General features: G+C 41.8%; 1 protein-coding gene across 1 annotated transcript in view; it reads left to right on the top strand.

Moving 5' to 3' along the window:
• The window catches only part of LINGO1 (leucine rich repeat and Ig domain containing 1), a 1,562,525-nt gene that overhangs the window by 261,538 nt on the left and 1,277,883 nt on the right, over window positions 1-23,104 (top strand). The gene's annotated exons all lie outside the window — the stretch shown is intronic.

The following is a 23,104-nucleotide window of genomic DNA, read 5'->3' as shown; positions in this document are numbered from 1 at the left end:
CAAGGTATTCCCTTTGCCTAGCCTTGTATAGCCATCAGGCCCATTCACCTACTACACACCTGTGAAGCAATGAACCAATGCATCTCAGTACTGGCAAGTGTGTGTGTGTGTGTGTGTGTGTGTGTGTGTGTGTGTGTGTGTGTGTGTGTGTGTGTGTGTGTGGAGATTAATGATTTTGAACCCTTTCACAATCACTACACCTCCAATTGGCCTACTTTAGCACACCTGCTGATGTCATTCACCTTGACATAACCTTTTGGCCATGTATCAGCTATGTAAGTTCTGTGGTGCTTGTGATAACTGCATAATACTGTAGTGTAGCAAACTAGTTAGGTAGGGGTTCTAATCTTGATCTTGCCAACTGTGATGATGTGTGTGTTTCCCTGATAGAGTGTGTGTGTGTCTCCATTGGCACCTGCTTTTATGGACATTTACATGTCATTTACACTTCCATTATCTCTTCTTTAGCACTGTAGCTGATGTCACTCACCTTCAAAGATACCTTTGGACAGCCAATACATAGGTAGGGGACTGAAACTTAGTACTGGTAAGTGTGTGTTTGTGCATGTGTCATCTGTATCCTGTGTGGGTGTTGGGGTGAGTGTGTACTGACAGAATTCATTACTGTGTGGGTTTTGCTACATCATTATATTAACCTATAAGTCCCATTGTCCACATTAGAATGCCAACAGTTTTCAAACACTGTAGAGGTTGTTGTAGACAGTCCTCAGCCATAAATGTGTACAGCCATATGCAATTACTATGTGACAGTATGGATTAGTAAACAATATAGGCAACTGTTATAATACCCAGATACCACTCTCCACCCATGGATCATACACAAACACGCTTGGCTCTTACTCTCTTATACCCTTCCTTTCTTACTTTGTCTCTGTCTCTGTCTATCTCTCTCGCCCTCTCTGGTGGATGTGGAAAAGTATGTCTGTTTTGCATAGGCAGCAGCTTGAATTTTGTAAGGAATGCTCATGATCAGCTGATGGCCTGTGCATGAATTGCAGTCCCCCACTTGCTAATTGTGTGTGGAACAGCTGTGGTATCATTCCTATAGCCAATTGCATGGAAACATACTCCTACAACTAAGCACTTCATGTGGGTGATTGACAAACAGCATCACAGTGGGTTATTGGAAATACCTTGTACAACATACACTGTGGAGACAGGCCAACAAACAAAAGGGGGATGTTGCAGACATGGGGACAGAATGCAAGCATTGCTGTTCTCCATTTGAAGTAATGTTGGTTTAACAGGGTTTGTGTGAATATGGCTGTTCTACATGATTTAAATTTGGCATGACAGTGTTATGTGGTTGAGGAAACTCTCACCTGTAGGGCTATCTGCAGACTGCCCGGAGTTTGGAGTCTTACATGTGCTGTGTTACTCACACTTGCTATCATTAGATATGCAGTAGCATACTCTGATGGTTACAGTCAGTACATTGTGACATCCATGTGAGTTACTAACTTCATATCTCTTACTGGCCACTAGGTGGCATCACTCTATAAGCTATTGTATTACAATTTGCTATACTTACTAATCCTACCCCTAGGTCATTGTCCCCAGCTTTTTCTCTGACCTTTTACCATCTCTCCTTGTTCCACGCATCCTTTTTCCTGCTACTCTCTACCAAGCCTTAATCTCTTCCTACCAGCTTCATTTTTTCCTCTCACTCTCTCCCTTACAAACTCCCATTCTTCCAAACTTACCTGCTACACTTCTCGGACTTCACTGATTGTCTTCCTTGATAGAACTCTCTCTTGTCTCATCCCGCTCCGTTCACCTTTCGGACTCACGCCACTCCCCTACCCTGCCCCCTATTTCCACCTGCCCCCAGTGCTCCTACATTTATCCTCCCACAGACCAGACCCCTCCAAACTCTGTACCTATCATACTAACCATATAGTTATTACGCCCAACCCCTTTCTCTCATAACCCACTCAATCATACCATCTCTAATCACCCCTTCTCCTATCTCCTATTCTATTACTAATTCTCTACAATCCTTCTATCTCTTACCCTCCATTTTCTCTATTCAACTCACCATCCTAAGAATGTCTATCTCTATAATTCCCCACAACATTCATATTTTAATGTGGATTTCGTTATTACCACCTCTATCCACCACTTATCTCATCATTACCATCCAAAGACACCTCATCTGCTACAGAATTTTCTCCTTACTACCTCCTAAATATAATTTTCAAACCCAGCTACCAATTAGCCAAATATCATCGACTTGCACATATTAAATACTCTAACCTAAAAGCTAGAAAAGTATTTTATTTCTACTGCAAGCCACAACAACCTAAACCTTTAACACCCCTTCAATCTCTATTAGATGGTGACATCCACCCAAACCCTGGCCCTAACAATCCCCCCACCACTACAAATAACTACCAAGACAATTTGATAACCTCTTCACCTACCAAACCTACCAACTCACTCTTAATTGCACATCTAAACATACGCAGTATTTGTAACAAAATTGCTCAACTTCATGCCCTCTTACAGGCCCATCCATTTGATATTCTCTGTTTATCAGAAACATGGCTAAAACCCACCATTAAAGACAAGGAAATCACCCCTCCTGGCTATAATATAATCAGACTTGACCGTACTTCCAAAAAGGGGGGAGGAGTAGCAATCCTCTATAAAAATGAGCTTCAAGTCAGTACACTTAATCTTACTTTACCCACAAACACTAGTGCATAAATAATTTTCTCCAAACTTCAGCTTAATACAAGTAAAGCCATAAACATCATCTGTGTCTATCTTCCCCCAGGGAACAATAGTAATACTGTAGAGTATATTTTCAGCTGGCTTTCTAGTAACATCCTTCAAGAAACCATAATTCTTGGGGACTTCAACATTGATTGGAATTCCTGTACAAATACCAACCCCACCACCCACATTAACCTTTATGGCTTTTCTCAGCTTATAGAATCCCCCACCAGAACCAATAAAATCAATAACAAAGCAACCACCTTAGATTGGATACTTACCAACACTCCTCAGCAAACCTACACAACAGGTATCCTTCCAGATGACCTCAGTGACCACTCTCTAACATATATTATCAGACATAAAACCTGCATAATATTCCTAACACCTTCGAACAATACTCAAAAAGCATTTTAACCCACAACTTTTCCAAGCAGAACTCGAACAATGTAATTGGACCCCATTAAAAACTCTCCCTCTAAACAATGCAGTGGAATACTTTAATTCTACATTCTTAGCCATCCTGGATCATCACGCTCCAACTCGTTCTATTAGAATCAAAGCCAAACCAGCCCCTTGGCTTACTAACAATACTAAACAAAAAATTCTAGTTAGAAATAAACACTGGACAAAATGGCGTACTACTAAGAATCCAATAGACCATCAAACCTTTAGAGAACATAGAAACAGCACAAAAAGAGCCATCCTGCTAGACAAAAATAATTATTATCTCCAACTACAGCAAACCTCTCTCAAACAACCAAAACAATTCTGGACTAGTATTAATAATCTTCTCTACCCAGGTCAATTGATCACACCTAATCCTCAGGGTTCTAACCCCAATAATCCGATACAAACTGCAAATTCCTTTAATTCTTTCTTCACAGATACCATCCAAACTCTAGCCAGCCACCTATCACCTGATATATCCAACCTACCCACTTCTTCTGCTAATCTACCCCCTCAATTCCACCACCAACCTGTGTCTACCTCATACTTCTCCTCCCTTCTCCAAAAGTTAAAACCTTCCTCCCCATCAGCAGACAAACTACCGGCAGAATTCTTACAAAAAGGAGCTAAGGCCATTGCCTACCCTATTTCCATTCTAATTAATAGATCTATAAACGAAGGAGATGTCCCATTAATTTGGAAAATCTCTCATACCATCCCACTACACAAAGGGGGAAACTCCAATGACTTCTCCAACTATCGTCCCATAGCTTTATTATCCCCTTTAGCCAAAATTATGGAGAAATGCATCCACAAACAAATTCTCAACCACCTCCACCAAAATAACCTACTTGCTAACTGCCAACATGGCTTCAGACCTTTCCACAGTACCACCACTGCCCTGCTATCACTCTCAAACTACATCAGTAACAACCGTAACAACAACTGTCTTTCATCAGCTGTCTTCATTGACCTATCCAGAGCCTTTGACATGATTAACCACCAACTCTTCCTGCATTTACTTAAGTCTCTTTCACTTGATTCTCTATCATTGAACTGGTTTACATCCTACCTTAATAACCGTCAGCAGGCTGTACTCTGGCACAATGAACTATCTAATCACCTCCCAATCTCCCTCAGTGTCCCACAAGGCTCTATTTTAGGCCCACTCTTATTTTCTATCTTCATTAATGACCTGCAATCTGCTATTCCATACTCCAACTGCATTCAGTATGCAGATGACTCTACCTTAATTTGCTCAGCTGCCTCACCAACTGAACTTCCCTTACCCAAAAAGCCTTCAGCACTGTTGAACAATGGTTCTCCCACCGCTGCCTCCTTCTAAATCCCAAAAAAACTAAATTGCTACTTTTCAGCCCAACCAAAAAGTCCATCTCTTTACATTTCAACCTCACTTCTAATAATGGTACCCTTATCTCACCTGACCCTACCACTAAACTGCTAGGAATAACAATTGACAACAATCTAAACTTTGATATACACATAAACACTACAATAAAATTAATTAAAAAGAAACTAGGATCCCTTTACAGAATCAAACCCTTTCTTACTCCAGTAGCTAGGTCTGCTATAGCTAGAACTCATCTTTTATCCACTCTGCTCTACACCGCACCCATTTATACTAATATCTCAAAAAACAACCTAAAGAAACTAACAACTTCCTATAATAATATTGCTAGATTTGCTACAGGCTCTCCTTTCAGAACACATCACTGCCTTAATCTTAAACTTAAATTTTAAACAATTAAACTGGCTAGAATTCCTTAACCAGCTTCAATTTCACCAGCTCACAATAGCTCATAAGACCCTGTATCAACCTAGCAACACTCCTAAACTCTCTAGCCTCATCACACCTTATAACAATCTCAAAAATCTATGTTCCTCAAACAAACTGCTGATTAATACTACTAAATCCAACAACTCAGCAGGTGACTCCTTATTCTCCAACTCTGTAGGAAAACTATGGAATCAACTTCCTTCCGATATCACAGCTCAGACCTCTCTTTTTCTTTTTAAAAAACAACTAAAACCATATCCCAATAATCACTGGCTATGCTCCTATACTAACCCTGACTAATTCTGCCCCCCCACTTACTCTTCTCACCCTTCTTTCATCTACTACCTATTACAAATTAACAATATATCCTATAGTACACAAATTTTATATATATATGTATACAAGTAAAAGTTATCTCTGTACCTTAAAGAACTGGTTTACTATTATACAGTATTAGTTAAAACTTTTGTATTATCTTATATATTTTTTTTATTTCTTTGACAACACTGTACAACTTCTATTCTTTTAACATCTATTTACTCTGTACAAATACATGGAACTTTTCTCCCGGGCCTCTACTGGAAATGGACTTACATCCAGTTTGACTAGCCCAGTCAACAAATGTAAACTGTAAATGTAAATGCAGTATACTTAACCAACTTAAGAGTAGGTTAGAATTGAAAAAAAAAAAAAAAAAAAAAAAAAACTTTTATTTCTTCTATTTTTGATATGCTTTTAAGAATTTCTTTAGCTAACATGTTATGCTAAATTATATTGCTTTTATGGTACAATCATTGCTGTATAAAACTGTTTTTGATGTTATTCTCTATTAAATCGTAAGTTTTTTCCTTGGAGCTTTTCTCCCCGGGCCTCTACTGAAAATGGACATATATCCAGTTAGACTAGCCCGGTCAACAAATGTAAAATAAAAGTAAATAAATAAAATAAATAAATATCCCTCAGAAAAGATATGTCACAACAAACCCTGTTACACCAGGACATTTCTCAGATTATCACAGCAATATGTCAATATTGACGCTGTATTTGTGCCTTTCTCCCCCAAGTCTGTCACCCTTTGTCCATGTCATGCAGTAAGAGGTGCATATGTACAGTACATCATTATTTACTGACATTATACCTGATAACAAGCCAGTGAGAAATCAGACTGCTAGACATGTTATGTATAGTAGGCCTTATATGTGAGGACGAAACCTGGACATTCTGTTGTAGTGTGTACAGTAGTGAAGTCTGTGTACTTATGGTGATTGTTGACAGAGTGTGTATTGTGAATATGTTACATGACCTGTGTACAGACTGTGGTATATGTCATTGTTCTTGGTCCTGCTCTATCTGATGTTGCATGCTGCTCCAGTTTATGGTACCCAATCAGCTTACATGTTTGTAGGGACAGACTGACATATGTCCCATACCACAGTCAGGCATCAGACTACACTGTGTATTGGCCAAGTATATGTAGGGTTACTGTGTGAGTGTCTCATATGAGGGTGGTGTTGTTCACACAGTATATATACTGTAATATTACTTAGGCTTACCATAATGTGACTGTGACTGTGTTCAGATTGGTGTTGGGTATGCACTTTCACACTGGTGTCTGTTACTCTGTGCTATTACATGCCTGTTGTGCCTGTTATATTTTCAAGTACATGTGTATGCCCCCATAGGAAACTTGGGTCAGTGTTGTGGCAGTCTGCCTGAAGTTTGCACAGTGTTTTGTGACATGCCTAGCAGCTCAGTGTATTTACCTAGTGTGATGTTATGTCCAGACATATGTCAGATGAACTGTTGCATGGCCACCATAACTGTTGTGTATGTCTGAAAAAGCAGTGGGATGGTGTAAAGATGTATGTCACTATGTAGTGTGAAGTATGTGGGCTTGGGACCTCTGCTCCTCTGGTTAATATGTGTTAGGACAGACAGGAGTGTATGAATGCATTAACTGTGTGAGCTTATCTATTCCAGTATTTGTGTGATATTCCAATTTACATGGCTGTAAACATCCACTTTGTCAGGCTTGGTCCACACATCTTGCACTAAACAGTTCTGTGGGTACCTCTGCACTGACCAGATTGTGTCACACTGACCATGTTTATTGGTCATATCTCTTGCTGTATTCCACAGGTTCATTAGTGTGATATATATATATATATATATATATATATATATATATATATATATATATATATATATATCAATATACAGCTGTATATATACATATCTATATAAATATTTATGTGTAGGTACATGTATACATATATCTACATACGTATACATATCCATATCCTTATTTGCAAACATGACTGTTGTATATACCTTCCCAAATGTATCACACCATATTTATCTGATATGTGTATATTTAGATATAGCAACATATTTGAGTCAATAATAGTATCATTAACAAGTACTACACAATTGTAGAAGTCAAAGCAGTTGTTCACTACTATTCAGTTTGTGTACTGACAGATATATTGGAAAAAACAACAACCAGATTCACAGCTATGATGGCTTAGGGATTAACTATAGTGTATAGGGTCTTGGGTTCAAGACCTGTAAGGGCTGTTTATTTTGTTGCTAGACAGAACAAGGACTGTTGGATACAGAGTGGTTAAGTATGTTTTGAGCAACGTTAAGTGAGTTTGCATCGGTCTGCCTGATGGTAAGCGCTGCTAACATACGGTTAAATGAAAAGCTGTTAGGCTTCACTTACCAATGTGCAAATCTGCTTAGCATTTATATTGAAGCAATGCTTACACCTGTTAAGCATGGCTCAGCCCTGGTAACCAGTGGTCACATTCCAGTCTGATGAAATAGCATGATAATGACATATTTAATAAGTGTATTCAATTCCATGTATATAACATGCTTCTGTGTGCTGTCATTACAGCAGCAAGGGGTGTGAGTATACTGTCTCGGACACCTGAGTATATATGGCTAGTACAGCAATCTTTTCCTTTTGTATGTGTTTCATACATGGGTAGTATCCCAGGTTATATGCAGTCACACTCGCATGTATTGTATCATTACGTTACTACTGTTAACAGTGCTTTCTTCGATTGCAGATTGTAGTACTGCAACTATACACTCCTGCATGCAATGCTGGACTCTGAGTACTATCGTGTTCTTGGTGTGTGAGCTGTGTGCTATTAAGTACTTGCTACTGGATATTGATCTGATATGTGGATATTAACTGTAGACTACTATGTATATAGGACATGTCATTGAGGGCTGCTGTCTTGTAGTAATGGCATACCTATCACTGTCAGACATCTGTCTGTCAAAACATTCATCCTAATGCATAACCTGTTGGCTAGCTGATTTTTGTCTGTCCTCTGTACAGATGTGCAGATGTCAGGTATCTATCTTGGCTGCTCACATGCAATCTATACGTGACTGACACCGACATGTCTGCCCAGCTGTGTTATGAATGCTACAGATAGGAAACCCCACCCTGTATGCACCGCATGCCATGGATACCTCAACTAGACTACCACAGTCAACAGAACATGCTTGGGTACAGGTTCCAACCCAGACACTGGCCATGTTATGTAATATATGTTGCATACATGTCAATTAGAGCACCTCACTGGCCCTCTGCAAGAGACAACCAGATGATTGGATGTTGCATTTAACTGTCACCCTGAGGATCACCCACATGGAATCAGTTGATAGATGGCCTGCTGACAAATGTCAGGTGGCATGATACCACTGTACCCACACCCCCTACTCTTCTCATCTCTCCATGGACAATATCCTGGTACACACCTAGGAACACTTGCACCTATGGACCCCAGTACTGACAAATGCATCAGTGTGCATTGCTGAGAATAACAGTGTATGTGTGTTTGTAAACCTGCAGTTGATAATACCCTGAGGACCTTCTCACACACTACATCCCCCATTGCCATAGTTAGAAATGGCTGCTGCTTTAATGGACATTAAATGTACCTTGTTACACTCTTCCCCCTATGTGCTACCTGGAGCTTGCAGTACCAGCACAACACTGTTGTACAAATGGGTGGATAGGCATGGGTTACCCGCTGAGTCCTGGTAAGTGTGTGTATATGTGCAAGTGTGTATAATTGTAGGATACAGCATTCTGAGGCCACATTCTCCAAGTACAATGCACCTGGCAATACAGTATAAGGCATAGTGATGTTGCTGATATTAGGAAAGCCATGACAAACTATCACCATACTATCCCTGTGGCATGTGCAATAAATGCATATCCTTGTTGTAGCACTAATGAGATAGACAAGGGGTTGTATTGCAGTCCTGGCCAATGTGTTATTCTCGATATGTTAAAGTATTATCATGGATTTCAGTGAGTAAAATATCCAATGTGGGGTATGGGTGCTGGGTATACTGTCTTTACATCATGGTCCACCAAGTACATGTCCCATGGTCCACTGTATGAGGACCACTGTCATTATCAACCATACACACTATCCAGCCTAATGATGTATGTGCTGTGTGCAAATTATCTGAAACAGAATGGACTCACTAACAACGTCATTACCACTGATAAACCCAGGTCGCTCAGATGTGTCTATGACTGTTATGTGTTTGTCAATGTGTACACGACAGTATGGCATACTATATATTGTCCATTAACACCCAGTACATCTCCCATTACCATACTGTACAGGCCTGGTGATGTTCCACACTTAACAGGAGACTTGGGACACACTTCATCCTAAAAGCTGTGTGATGTGTGTGCAATTAAGGCCAAACACATTAGTAGCAATAAGTACCTAGGTAGGGGTTCTACTCTCAGGGTTTCCAAGTAAGTGTGTGTGTATGTGATGGGAGCTACTTCAGTTTGCAGAAAATATATGTCCCAGGAGGTCATCTGTCTGAGAACCAACTGGCAAATGCTAACAGTTCAAAGGAATCACGTGGTGGATATTCATTCCACCAAAACTAGTAGTAGATGTGTAAATGCCCTCTTCCCCACTGTATAGCTGTACAGCGATACTGGAGTTGGTATATATAGTTGGCTGTTGATGTTCTGGAAACAGCCACCCTCAATGAAATTATTGCTGTGTGTATCCCCATGCTTAGTCTGCAGTTTATGTTTACAGGTTAGTCATCACTCATACTATGTGCTGCTCTACACCACCCCACACCCTCCAAAGTGTATGGTTGTGCCACACACCCCAGCACACCTATGTTTACCAATGCCAGGATTGCACTATATTGGGGAAGGGAACATATACCCTGCCAGTACCATTGTCACTGACATTAAAGTAGCAGACTGATTATTTACTGATGTGATGTTTTGCCTATTATGTCTTGGTGGAATTACATAGGCAAAAATGGGTTCACTGCAAAATTAAGTACATCCATGTGTACAGTATTCTTTGTGTATTGCATCAACACCAAAGCCTCTGTGTGTGTGTGTTATACACAAACATGTGGTATGTATCACCCAGTACACTTGCCATTGTCCACTGTAGAAGGGCTGCTGACATCAGCTACCATGCACACATCTGTATACACCCCTCCAACCTATCAGCCATGTGGCACTTGCAGTAACTGTTATACAGACCTGTTACTTGTGTTCAGCTATACCCAGGATATGACACAGTCAGTATGTCACCACAGTGCCATACCCCTTGTAGGAAACAACAGCAGACCAACATCCTGCTGACACATAGACACCTGCAACACAAACTGAATATATTATGGAGACGACTATCAGTCAGTGTTAATAACAGCTATAATGCATCATGGCTGGACAGCTACACATCATGACATATAAGCATTAAACTTTCTTGCTGAAAACATGTTACACAGCATTACATTGCTACACCTTAGTACATTCACCCTGTGCATTAGAACCATATTAGCCTGGGTTTCACGGGCACTACTGGGTACAAGGCCAGATATGGTACTCTCCCCTGATGATGACAAATGTCCGCTGGATCCGGGCCCCTGTTGGGACCAGCCAGGGCCACGTGCACGTGGCCTGCTGTGTTGTGGTGTGGACAGCACCCCCCCCTGCAGTGCTGGTGCTGGTACTGTCACTACGGGAGCAGCTTTGACTTGTTGCACGTCCACATTGACATCCACCTGTTGGTGTTGCTGACCTACGTCCACGTCGCTGTCACCCTACTCCCACCATATGCTCTAACACAGACATTGCACGGTCAAGGTTTCCCACCATCTCACCCAACAGCCTATCCAGGACCTCTGCAAAATAACGGTGGGCACCTGTGAAATCACGGATGTTGTCAATAACAGCAGAATGAGTAGCCCTCTGGAGCCTCAGACCCTGTCTGGTATAACATTCCATATGTGCCTGTGCCTCCATGATGGCCCGAGACATGTGTATCTTGATACCTGCTGTGGCACTTCTGCCAGGGGCATGATGTCCAGTAGCCCTCCTATGAGCACCCCTGTACATCTGCCTGTGTGGTACCTCTCCAGTCATCTGACTATGGCTGCTGTATACAGACACACTTGCCATAGTCACCATACTGTCCTATCCCATGCCACCACCTGCCAACTATTCCTCATCTATGGCCACTGGTGATGGGGTATGTATAGGCAATGCGACTGTGTGTAAGGATGGGGTGGATAACAGTTGGATGTCAACCAATGGCACAGCTTCAGCCCCTGACAACCCTGCTTGTGCCTCACCATACCTATCATCATTGTCGGAGTCTGTAGGGACACTAACATCAGTTCACCTGCAGGAGTAACCCTGACCCACCTCGACCCTATAAGGTGAAGACAGAAAATGTACTTTAAGACCTGTACGTCATTGCTTACCTCTACACACACACACACACACACACACACACACTTACAGTTGAGTTGGCACAAAGATATTACACAGACCTCTCATTACCCAACTGTCAACATGCCGGGAAATAAACAGTCAAATCACTCAAAAGCAGCAAATAGATGAAAGAAGCATACAGAACAGGCCACCAGCAAAAATCCAAGTTTATTTAAGCGCTTTACGTCAAGTTTCAGACATCATCAGAATAAACTCACATGATCATGACAAACATATATACACCACCTCACCTAACCACTGGTTAATGTAATTACATCATTTCTCTAAAATAAACATTATACAAGATTTATAAAAATTGTTAAAACTTGATGTTCTTGCAAAAAATTAAAATAAAAATACAACTGATAAACCTATAAAAAATACACAGATTTTAATTTTAAAACAAACCTCAAGGAAATTCTGTCATTAAGTCCAGGTATTTTGCAGGCATTAGTTTTAATCTCGAAAACGAATGCCCAGAGTCAAGACAAGAACCCAGTTGCAGCTCCACTCAGTTTATTGGCAAAATCTCAATACACCATTAACGCTTTTCTATTCCACATACAAAATCGCATTTTCATCCTGACAACATAGGACTTCATCAGATGAATGCTTCCTACCCAATTGATGCTTAAATACTTTAATTATGTTGTCAGGACGAAAACGCGATTTTGTATGTGGAATAGAAAAGCGTTAATGGTGTATTGAGATTTTGCCAATAAACTGAGTGGAGCTGCAACTGGGTTCTTGTCTTGACTCTGGGCATTCTTTACATTTGGAGTGCCTTGGACTTTTGTTTTTTTTTTTATTAGTTTTAATCTGCCATGTCAATTCCTTGAATTCTAGCCATTTGTCCATTGGTCCTCCTCTTGCTCCAAGGTCAATGTGGTCTATGGCCCCAAACTTAAAAGTATGTGTGGGGCACGCACAAATGTGCTTATACAAAGCACTATTTATGTTTTTATTCCTGATGTCATACACCCTTTGCTTCAGTGCCCTTTTGGTCTTACCAATGTAGAAACTTTTTGCATAGATCAAACACTACGACATACCCCCTTAGAGTAACAGGAGTATTTCTTCTTAGGTTTTACTATTCCATAACCAGTGATTCAAATGGCCTCACCTTGAAACATGGCTGGACACTGATTACATCTCCCGCATTTGTGGCAACCACCCAGTATGTATAAGGCTGTGAGTTGGTGCAATTGCTCACTGTTGACAACAATAGAAAAATGGCTCATTTACTGACTGAAATTAACAAACTTGATACTAGCATAAAAAATGACATTTTATTTGAAAAAACATGATTTTTATAAAGTATTTAATGTGGTTAACAAAGATTTAGTTGATATTAGAACATGGAAAGAAAAAAATCTAGTTAGAGACAAACATGATTATGATGGTGGTACAGCCTAACCAGAACCACCACTAGGTCAGCAAACTACTTTCTTTAATGGTCCAGCTCAACAGGATGTAAATGTTGACTTGGACAGTGATGACATGGAATCTGGAGCCCCTTTAGAGCCACCCCCTCTGAGGAAATCGGAAAGATTGATGAACCAGAGGGATGGGAATCAAATGAGTTGGAGGCATGGCCAGGGGCAGTACCAGGGTCAACAGAGGAGGGGGAGGGGGGTGTCTAAACCCAAAATTGGAGATTGTGATGTTTTGATTTGTCATGAACATGAGTTTAAGGCATGTAAAATTATTAAAAATGTGCAAGATGATTTCAGAATTTACAATCTTAGTCACCTGGTGATTGATGGTGAGTGGGCCGAACTTTTTTCTAAAGGTATGAATTTTGTACCAGCAAAAAGGGCCAACCTGGTTGAAACTATTGTACAGTTGAAACTCTTTACCAGGAAATTGAACTTGGCCCTTCATTTTTCAGACAATGAAAACCTAGCAGTATTGAATTCTCATTTGACTAGACCTAGCACCTTCATACCCCCTTCCCATCCACTGGTCCACCTATTTGAAACTCTTTGTGAAAAAGAAATGAGGGAACTGAGGTTTAAAGGTATCACTGAAGCTTCTAATTTGGACAACAGGGTGAAAAAACTGTTCAATGACATATTGGGTAAGAGGAATGTCCATATCATGAAACCAGATAAGGGTGGTGGGTTGGTTGTGATGGATGTTTCCGAATGCAATAGCAAAATGCTTGAATTGTTTTTTAGTGACACTTATACTGAAGTCTCACACAATTAGATGAACATTGCTTACAGGAATATTGATCTTACCCTGTATGAATTAATATTGAATGGTCAGTTGGAATTAAGTGAACACGATTTTTTAGACACCAAGGAAACAAGGATCCCAACTATTTTTGGGATCCCAAAGATACACAAGTCAATCAACAATCCACCCCTGTGTCCAATAGTAGACACCAAGGCTTCCAAGATATTTGTCCTAGCAAAATTTGTTGACTGCAAGGTGAAGGGAGTACTTGATGGAAGAGGCACTATTATTAGGGAGTCCTGGGATTTTCTCACCAAAATAAAACCTGAGATGTATGACGATCGTCTCATAATGGTGACCATCGACATTAAAGATTTATTCTCAGTCATTTCACACCATGAGGGCTTGGAATGGTTTTATGACTATTTGTGTTTCAACTCCAGTCTAGCGCATAACACCATATTGACCATACGTACATGTATGGAGTTTTATTTGTTTCGAGAGCCAGCTTTTTAAACAAAAGCTAGGAGTAGCGATGGGCGCCTGTTGTACCCCCAATTTTGCCAACATTGTGCTGGCACACTGGGAGGATTTATTTATTTTATAAAGACTCTTGAGCACTATATGGGTGGTACCTTGATGACCTGGTGATTTTCTGGAAGGGAAGTGAAGAGGAACTGGATAGGTTCTTCATTTACATTAATCAAACTACCTCCTTCCTTAAATTCACCATGGTCAGGGACAATGACCAATTGAATTTTCTGGATGTAACAGTCAAAAAAGATTATGTAAACAAGGCTTTCACTTCTCATTTGTATAGGAAGCCAACATACTCAAATTCATTGCTGCATTTTGATAGCTGGCACCCGATGCACCAGAAAAGAGCCCTTGTCAAGGGCCAGTATGTTAGGTTAACTAGAATGGTGTCAGGATTGGATGATTTTCTGAGTGAGTGTGCTAAGTTAAAAAACATGCTGACTGGAAGGGGCTACTCTGGCAATTTTGTTCAGGACATTGCCAATGAGGTGATTAGAAAAAGGAAAATGGGGACTTTTTTTGCTTATTGTCCAATGAGAATGCCCTACTGGAGCAACCCAGAATGGGAGAGAGGAAAGTCTCTCAAGAGCTTTTATTCTCCCTTTTAACATTGACTTTTATGACATCAGGAACATTATATGCAGATTATGGGATATGTTCACTATTGACAACAAAGTACACTCAGTAGTGGGAAACAAGCCCACTATTGTTTACAAGAGGGAAGTCAGTCTAAATGGGCTATTAGAAAGAGATTCTAGTGCACCCATACCTGGTGGTTGCCACACATGCAGGAGATGTAATCAGTGTCCAACCATGTTTCAAGGCAAGGCCATTCGAATCACTGATTATGGAATGGTAAAACCTAGAAAGAAATACTCCTGTTACTCTAAGGAGGTGGTGTATGTCGCAGTGTGTGATCTATGCGACAGTTTCTATATTGGTAAGACCAAAAGGGCACTGAGGCAAAGGGTGTACTAACACCTGTATGACATCAGGAATAAAAACATAAACAGTGCTTTGTATAAGCACATTTGTGCGTGCCCCACACATACTTTTAAGTTTGGGGCCATAGACCACATTGACCTTGGAGCAAGAGGGGGAACCAATGGATGAATGGCTAGAATTTAAGGAATTAACATGGCAGATTAAAACTAATGCCTGCCAAGTACCTGGTCTTAATGACAGAATTTCCTTGAGGTTTGTTTTAAAATTAAAATCTGTGTATTTTTTATAGATTTATCAGTTGTATTTTTATTTTCATTTTTTGCAAGAACATCATGTTTTAACAATTTTTATAAATATTGTATAATGTTTGTTTCAGAGGAAATGATGTAATTGCATTGACCAATGGTTAGGTTGGGTGGTCTATATATGTTTGTCATGATCATGTGACTTTATTCTGATGAAGTCTGAAACTTGACGTAAAGCGCTTAAATAAACTTGGATTTTTGCTGGTGGTCTGTTCTGCACGCTTCTTTCATCTATTTGTTGCTTTCAACTGTCAACATGCATGACATATAGCACTTAACAGCATGCACTGCAGCTATACTCAATCCCTGTTACAAACATTATACATCTCTGTGATGCATGAGTTGTGTTAGTAGGTGATGCCCCTTCCCCTGGAACACACTGCACCCATGTACACATTATTGTTGTGCACCTGTTCAGCACCCTGCCATGTACTGTGCACCATATCTCACAACTGTACACACCATTGCTGAATGTGTATATGTGTGGCAGTTATGTTTGCTCTGTTGCTCACAGCCTCTATGTGTTTTTCTGAAACATACCTGGGTTGATATGAGGACAGATGTCAATAGTGAATGCTTGATGTCAAATTTGCAGATCTCATCATCAGCAGTGCATGTATGAGCAATAAAATCCAATTATACTGACAACTTCCAAAGCTTACTGTGGCTATGAGGAGTGTACACACCCTTATTGACATGCCACCCTCTTCCCTGATATGCCATGGGGCCACAATACTGCATATGTTATCATTACAAACACCTGATATGTGACATATGACCTGTGCAATGAAATGCAGTATCAAACAAATGTGTTAGTTGTGCAGATGTTGATTGGAATGCATACAATATGTGGGTCGCATAAGTGTGCACACACTTAACATGATGGTTTGTTGCAGCACCTGTTAAGTGAACTACAGCAGTCACTATTCCTGGAAGCTGTATACTAACATGGTCCATCTTTACTTGCCATCATTTGGTCACTCTACCCAGCAAATGTCCCCCAACTCTGCCAGATTGCAAGGTCAGCTCATGTGCAGAGCCCTTGGAGGTCACACAGTGGCTTCCCTATTGCTGTGGAGTCAGGGTTATGTCTGGCACAATGCATGACCTTGACTGTGTTCAGATACAGCCATTCTTAGCAAGCTTTGGATGAATGCTTCAGTTCACTGCTGTGTTACAGGATGGCACCCCTCCCCATCCTCAGCCTTTTGAGCCTCACATGAGTGATATTTTGCAGTGTCCCAAATTCAGAGCACCATGTCTACCGGCCTAGTTCCTGCTAATGAACAGCAAAACTAAAGGTGTACACTGGCACCAGCAAGGTACAGATGGGGATGGTGGGCCTGAAGTAGGTTTCAGCCTTGGTCACGGTACACCATTACACATTGCAACACATGCCTTTGGGAGACTTGATGTTATGCATATGCTACCTGTGGAGAGCCCTGGATGATGTCTCCTGTAGAACAACTCTTCCATCTGATTACCCTAACCCATAGGCCACACTTATGCAGAGTCCAGGTAATTGTCGACACAGGTACTGCACAGGAAGTACTTGCTAGACATTCCTGCATTTTCCTCAGTGTTGCTGCATGTGTCTGTGCAGCCTCCATGACCAGTTTGTGACATGTGTTGTCATCTGTCTTGGATGGGCATCTGTTTATTTTCTACATTAATGGTGTCCCATACTTTATCGCCACATACATGCTTGTCTGCACTGTTTGCCATGATATATGCAATGGCAAGGTAAGGCTACGTCTCCCACTCCTGAGTGCTACCTTTTGGATATGGGATCCATCCTATGGTTTGTAAGATGTGTGCAAGCCATGGCTGCCTCTGTTGCAGGTGAGTGGGCAAATATCATGGCATACTTCTTGAACAGTAGACCATTACTTGGTGTGACATTGAGGACCCATATTTGATGGAAGGTGCATACTCAAGATGAGTGAATGCTGCAGTACCTCAAAAGCTGCTTCCACAATATGTTATTTGGAGTGTGTGCACACATAAGCTTCAGTTGTTTGTTAAGGTATGTATTCCCCATATTTTTTGTCCTAACATAGGATTCCATCTTACACATTCATTGCTCATGTTAGGATCACATTACAGGTTGTAAAAGTTGTGAAATGTGGTATTGTGATATGCCGTTGTGTAGATCTGTAACAGTTGCCATTGTAATACTGGTATATACACTGTTGCAGCCACTGTATAAGGGTAATGTTTCAGACTTGTCCCTACTGTAGACCATTTGTCCCACCATTATGTTTATCTCTGTCCACACATCTTGCACTGACAGGTTGTTAGTTATACTTCTAGACTCTTACATACCCTTCAGATATGCCGGCATGGTGACCATTGTGATGCAGTGCAGTTAGCAGCAACAATAAGTGAACATGTACAGCATGCATTATGGGTAGGTGTGTTAAATGTGTGCATGGCAAATGCCATGGCCATAACATAGCTGGTGTATTGGCAGACCTGAACAAAAGACCTCCATACTCACCAGCTGCAGGCAGGTATAGTTATGTGAGAGATGTGATGTCAGTAGCCACATCTGTAGCATTGGTGCAGGGTGGGAGCAGCATTTCAGTACATCAGCAGTACAAACCCACAATACTACAGATTATGCACATCTGTTCATTACTACACTGCAGTGACAGACTATGTTATCTGAAATATGTATGAAGATACTTTACAGATGAAGATGGATAAGCAGCAGTGGTCTACAAATGTGCCCTGGGGGCTTACCTGCAAGCTCCTCATTCATTGTGTGGGTAGCACCCACCTCCACAATGGTACTTTCAGGTTCTTGACTTTGTTGGTGGGCAGGTGTCCCAAGGCTGGTGAGGAGCTCCTCAACATGTGTCAGTGGGGGCTGGATGGCATGATCCCCACCTGTGGCTAGCTGGTTTCTTCTAACTGCAGCAGCACGCTGATGGGCATGGCGAATGAGGTCAGTGCAATGATGTCACACCTGCTTATAACTGTGGTTATGCAGGCCAAAATAGTTTAGCCTGTGGAAAAGCCAGTTCCACAGGGCAGTCCTCTCCTGCAGATCATGGGCCGTACGCCCAAAGAGGGTTCCATGGTGATGCACCATGAAGTTGATGAGGATGTTATTCTCCTGTGGAGTGAACACAGGCAGTCACTCTGTTGACATGGTACCTGCAAGACATAAACAGGAAAAAAGGTCTAAGGACCTCATACTGCAAGGATATAATAGCTGCTAATTGACATCTCCCCCCCACCACCATATCAGCAGAAATAATCTGAACACACACATCAATGGGTATGTTTACACCAAACCTACTGTTGGGACATATATCCTGTTGTGCAACAAATATTGCAATGTGTTTCTATTCATGTTCCATGTTAAAATACTATCATTGGTTGCCTGTTGCTAACAATGTAACCTGCATGCCATTTTAATGGCCACTGTGCTTCCATATATGCATGTGTTCTGTTTGCTACGCAAATTTTCCAAATCTGGTGTTTTGCATTACTGGGAATATGTATGCATACTTTTATAACTAAGCATGTATTGTGTTGACTATTACTACCCACATATGTTCTAAAACTGCAACACAAATAGCACGTTTGGGAAGACTGTTCCCAGCAGAACCACCTCTCCCACCTCATCTGGCCATGGAACCAGGCCAGAGCACATATGGGACTCAACCTGCGACCTCATCATCTGCTGGTCCTGCACTAACTTCAGGTGCAACCACCTCATGGGATGGGGCCTGTCCTCCCCTGGGAGCACTCACAGACAGGATCCTGTAATCTGGTCAGGTCCAGGGTCTGGTGCATAGGGGGCTCTGCAGAGAATTGTGGGATCTGCTACACCACCATGAGGCCCTTGTGATGCACATAGAGGTTCACCCTGCCCTTCCTACTCAGCCCCCAGCACAACCACCTTCAGGGTCATGAAGGTGCAGTGGTGACTGCCCATTAGTTGGGACCTCAGTCCCACTGTTTCCATTTGGGGGTTCATGGGCTTCCAATTTCCAAACACTCCTCCCTGTCCAAGGTGTTTACCCATCACATGTGTCATATACTGCCCCTGTGTGCTGTCTTGTCTGTCTTCTGAACCAACCTACTTCACCATATATACCTACCTTCCTTCCCTAACAACCCACTCTCAACTTAACACAAAAAGGGCAATCTGTTCCCAACATAAATGTCACACCATACATAACTGCCATTTTGCACCCACTTACAACTGCTTATGGGTCCCTTAATCACTCTGTATCCAACAGCCATTGTTCTGGCCAGCAAATACATTATCAGCCCTTGCAAGTGTCTAACCCAAGACCCTGCATACCATAGCCACATCAATTTACCAGAAAGCCATCTGAGCTGCAGATGTGTGTGATGTGTTCTCAAGCATATCATGCAGCACAGTCATTCAACAGTAGGTGAAATGTGTATATATATATATATATATATATATATATATATATATATATATATGGGTCACCTTTAGATGCCCGACAACGCGTTCTGCCGACACAGAATCCAACGGGACGAAAACACCGACAACGCAGATGACCGACAAGGTGAGAACCCGACGGACTCGGTAAGTGTGCGATCGAGTGAGGGATTTAGTGTTAGGGAGCGGACAGGTAAGTGTGCGGTAGTGAGGGACTGTGGGTTTAGGGGTGGGTTAAGTGAGTTAGGGTTAGGGTGCAGGTAGGGTGTGTGTGCGATAGTGAGGGACTGTGGGTTTAGGGGTGGGTTAAGTGAGTTAGGGTTAGGGTGCAGGTAGGGTGAGTGTGTGGTAGTGTCGGATCTTGGGGTTACGGGTGGGTAAGTGAGTTAGGGTTAGGGTGCAGGTAGGGTAAGTGTGCGGTAGTGTCGGACCTTAGGGTTAGGGTTTGGGTTAGGGATAGTGCATATGTTATGTAGTGTACTGTGTTGTTTACGTGTAGTGTGTTGCTGTAATGGTTTTCGGTGTTTTGCGTTGTCGGCGTTTTTTGTTGTCGGTCTTTTGGTGTCGGTTATTAGTGTGTCGGCGAAACGAGATTTCGAGGATTTAAAGGTGATCCATATATATATATATATATATATATATATATATATATATATATATATATATATATATATATATAAATATAGGTTCATAGGTTCATACTAGGCTATCTGCCCTAGGACATTTATAAGCCTAGCCAGAGTGTGTTTGGCTTTCACCACCCATTTTAAATTAATTTTGCTATGCCCTTTTTCGAGGTTAGAATATTGTGCCTCTGTCTAACAGTGACACAGAAGTGATACCAGGGGTAAACCTATGATCTCCCATCCACTCATCAAGATTCCTCTTGAAGACAGTAAATGAGGGACTCTGCCTAACCTGGACTAGGATTTTATTCCAGAGTGAAGGGAGCCTCTGGGTTATGAATCTCTCCCTCCAGCATGTCCGATTTATTTCAGTGCTGAGGTTCAAGTCTCTCGAGCGCGTAGCTCGATGGGATTTGGATTTTCTGAGGTGCAGCATGTCCATTAATTCAGGGTTGGACATGGCTTTATACGTCAGGCACAGATCGCCTCTGAGCAGGTGGTATACAACTGAGTAGAGCTGGAGTTTCTTTAACCGGGCAGCATATGGCTTCTGTTTGAGCCCTTTGATCCTCTTGGTGAGGTACTTTTGGGGTCTTTCCAGTTGCTGCAGGTGTCTGGTAAGGTACATCCCAAAAGGGGCACTGTACTCAATTATGGGCCTGATGAGGGATGAGTAAAGAGGCACAATGACCTCCCCTGATCTAGATGTGAATCCCTTCATGATTAGGTGGGCTATATAAAATGTTTTTCTAACCACTTTGGCCACATGGTTGTCAAATGAGAGATTGCTATCAACTTGGGTCCCCTGGTCCCTAATTACTTCTTCTGTACTTAATGGATTACCACATATGTGGTAATTTGTGGGCACTTTGTTTTTGCAAAAAGGGGATGACTATACACTTTTTGGCGTTTAGCTTGAGGCCATGGCTCTGGCATCAGTTGTCTGTTTCTATGAGGCCCTTTTGGAGGATGCTTGTGTCGGCTGGAGAGTCGATTATGGCACTCAGTTTGCAGTCATCTACAAACTTGGTCAGCCACAGTCCTTCCATGTTGGCCTGTACCTCCGAGAAATATATACCGAACAAGAGAGGTCCGAGGACTGAGCCTTGTGTGACGCCACTTGTAACTGGTTTGGAGTCTGACATTGCTCCAGCAATTCTATCCATGTGGGTTCTGTCCTTGAGCCAGTTTGCAACCCATCTAGTGACATAGGGGTTTATATTTAAGCTGGTGAGCTTATCTATAATGCCCGAGTGGGGTATTGTATCGAAGGCTTTTGCGAGGTCCAGGTAGGCTGTGTGGACCACCTTCCCCTCGTCAATGGTCTTGGTGACTGTTTCAAAGAAATCGACCAGGTTTAAGATGCAGGATCTGCCCTTAACAAAGCCAAACTGGGTAGGATCCAGTGTCTGTAGGTCCCCAATATCTTTATTTATGAGGTCTATGATGATCCTTTCCATAGCTTTGCAGACCAAGCTAGTCAGGCGTATGGGGCGATAGTTTCCAGGATCTGTTGAGGCACCACCTTTGTGGAGAGGGACCACTGTTGCTGTATGCCACTCTTTGGGTACATATCCTGTAGTAAGGCTGAGATTGAACAGTAGTTTTATGTTTGGGTTTAGCTCTTCTTGGAGTTCATGTAGAACACAGCCCGGGAGACCGACTGGTCCCATTGATGCTGTGGTTTTTGCTTTGGAGAGGGCGGCTCTTACCTGTGCATCTGAGATGTCAGGGGGGCAGCACTCTGTTGGGATAGATATTTGCCCTTTTGGTGGGGAGTTTGCGCTGAACCTGACAGCTAGGATGTTGGCAATGTCTGTGGGTTTGGTGTATTTTTTGTCATTTTGGACTAATTCTGAGTATATCTGCGAATTCCCACCCAGGTACCTAACATAACTAAAGAAAGCCTTGTGATTATCCTTAGTGTCCTGTGCAATTTTTCTCTCGAAGCTGGCCTTAGACGATTTTATGAGTTCCAGTAGTTTTTTGCTAATACTGATCAGGGATGCCTTCCCTTTTTGGGATTTTGCTCTGTCATGTAGAAGCTTCCTCCTTCTATTGTATAGTTTGTTTATGGCTGGGGTCCACCAGACAGGACGTCTGCCTTTGGAGGATTGGGTCTTGGTTTTATTTGGGGTTGCATGATTGATGCATTCCCGAAGGTGTTCATAGAATGCGTTTATAAAGGATTCTGCGGTCTGGGCTGTATTTTCCACAGGCCCGGGGGCCTTGAAGGATTCCACCTCGGTTTTGAGGAGTGTGAAATTTGCTTTAGAGAACTTTTTCACTGTG

Source organism: Protopterus annectens, chromosome 7.part0 (assembly GCF_019279795.1).
Source record: "Protopterus annectens isolate FY-2018-M chromosome 7.part0, PAN1.0, whole genome shotgun sequence".
Classification (NCBI taxonomy): domain Eukaryota; kingdom Metazoa; phylum Chordata; order Ceratodontiformes; family Protopteridae; genus Protopterus; species Protopterus annectens.
This window is presented reverse-complemented; position numbering and strand designations above follow the sequence as displayed.